The sequence below is a fragment of the Pongo abelii genome, chromosome 10 (genome assembly GCF_028885655.2).
Source record: "Pongo abelii isolate AG06213 chromosome 10, NHGRI_mPonAbe1-v2.0_pri, whole genome shotgun sequence".
Taxonomy (NCBI): domain Eukaryota; kingdom Metazoa; phylum Chordata; class Mammalia; order Primates; family Hominidae; genus Pongo; species Pongo abelii.
This window is the reverse complement of record NC_071995.2, coordinates 8,839,513-8,841,746: the sequence shown is the minus strand read 5'-3', so window position 1 is coordinate 8,841,746 and position 2,234 is coordinate 8,839,513. Positions and strand designations below refer to the sequence as shown.

General features: G+C 37.7%; 1 long non-coding RNA gene across 1 annotated transcript in view; it reads left to right on the top strand.

Annotated features, from left to right (window-relative positions):
* LOC129049046 (uncharacterized) overlaps positions 1-2,234 on the top strand; it is a 64,598-nt gene that overhangs the window by 1,593 nt on the left and 60,771 nt on the right. The gene's annotated exons all lie outside the window — the stretch shown is intronic.

Here is a 2,234-nt window from a genome sequence, read left to right as displayed (position 1 = left end):
TTTCAAAGCAGCAACCTAATGTAACTTCCTTTGGATAGCATTTAAGTTTGTCATTTCAGGGATTTGTGTGTGCTTCGATTTCAATATGTATATGAGTTCGAATGACAAAAACGGGAAAAGGCCAGAGTATAAAGAGATGTAGAACAATGGGGCTGTTTCTGGGAACACTGAACATTTGATAGGGGAGCCTTTGTCGTTGTATTTATGATATCAACTTACCGGTTTTTAATAATTCTCTCATCGTTCAACATTCAATAAATATTTATAGAGCGCCTACTATGTGCTAAACCGTGGAAGCTTGGATTGCATCAGTGCACGAAACAAAGATAACTGCCTTACTGCCTTCATTAACCTTTACAGAAGGGTCTGGGGGATGCCTCGTGGATTAACAACTGGGATTGATGCCTTTTCTCTTGCTCTCACAGTCTTTTCCTAACCTCTATCCTAAACAGTTATTTTCTCTGTCAATCCACTCTTCTTTTTCTCCTTTAAAAGAAAGGAGAAAACCATGCATGGTTTGTTTATAGAGAAAAAAACAGAAGTGTTATCTTTGCTTATAAATATATCCATTTAGATTTTGCTTTGAGAGGAGTATTTGGACTCCAAGCTCTTTAATTTGTGGCAGCCAGATTAAAATCGGAGAACAACCTCTGCCAGACTTCTAGGAACTAGTCAGACAGGTATGTGAGGGAGGAAACAGGAGGGCAGCCAAAGGACTGGAAAAGCGAAGACACGGGGTATGAGGAGGTGAAAGGGTGTGTTGCCAGGCCGTGGATGACAGGCATTGGCTAAGGATGAGTTGAAAAGATTCTGACTGGTAGAACTAGTGGTGAAAACGAGGTAAAGCATTCGTTGTTTAATTCACACCTGGATTTTTGGCATGTCAAAGCAGTTAAAGCTTTCTTGCAGAAGTTTAGAAATGGATATTGATTGAGCCTAGGCGGAATTTGCTAGCACCAATGAAAAAAAAAGCATCTATAGATAATTTTCAGATTATACAACATTAAAGTCAAGAAACATGACTCATGAGCTTCCTTAGTTTCCCTGGGAGAATTATCACTGTTAAGTGTCTAAAGAAGATTTGTAAGCTATAACAAGAATAAGGAATGCAGATATCAGAGGGTATGGACTTGTTTTTCTATAGCCTATGGAACTTGTGTACCAAGAGGGTACATGACCATATCGCATTTCACCCTCCTTACAAATGGAGCAGAATTACCGCTACTGCATATAGTTACATTCCACCCCTAAAGATTTTTTTTTGTGCTTACTGAGTCACCGGCTCCTACAGCTACTAGATAATGTTAGGGGATAAGCGATGAATACTTTTGTTGAGTGCCTGTTATAAATTTAGCCTGAGAATAATCTATCATGAGGCGAGCTATATTGATTATGGGCCAGTAGTTTAATTTTTATATGTAAAGGTGTGTGCTCCATATATCACGGGATTCTTTTCAAGTTCATTTTTCTCCAAGTCAGGCCAGTATTCTGAGGTCATAGGTCTAAACAGTTTCCACCAAAAAAGATTTAGTATAAAAAAGAAATTGATCAACAGCAAAGTAAAGTTATAGGAAAACCTCCATCCATAAGAAAATCATTTTCATAGACTAAATCAGCTTGAGAGCAGGCATTGAAGAACTTATCTCGGTCTAAACAGCAAACAATTTGTGTTTCCTAGAGAATACTCAACTTTTTTTTTTAATTTTTCTAAAGTTTCTCATTTTCATTTAATGACTCTGCTGGAATTAGACTTTTCTTTTTCAAACAAAATGGTTTTTCTGAATGGAGGCTACAGAATGTCTTTACTCTGCATAACACTGAAGGCCATTAGCCTAAACAGGTGAGAAGGAAAAGCATTTAATCCGGTGTATAGAAATAGAAGCCCTCCTGCAAACTTCTCTAAATAAGGAAGGATCCTCATTTGAAAGGCTGTCGATGTTTGGCAGCAACTAAAGCAAATAGACTAGAAGGTAAGCTAATAAAACTTTTCATATCAACTGAACATTGTTTAAGCATTCCTCAAGCTTCTCCTGTAAACCCAGCATTCTGCAATAAATTGTGAAGGAAGAGATGTCCTTTACCCTAAAGGTGTTAGTATCTTTGGAATGTGTCCTTCTACAAGTAATCAAGTAAGAATGTGTGACCATGTTTTTATGCAAATATGGATAGGAAGAAGTAGAGAAAAAAGGCAATCATAACCTTTACTCTCCCCACCACCAACTGTGGCTGTGAAC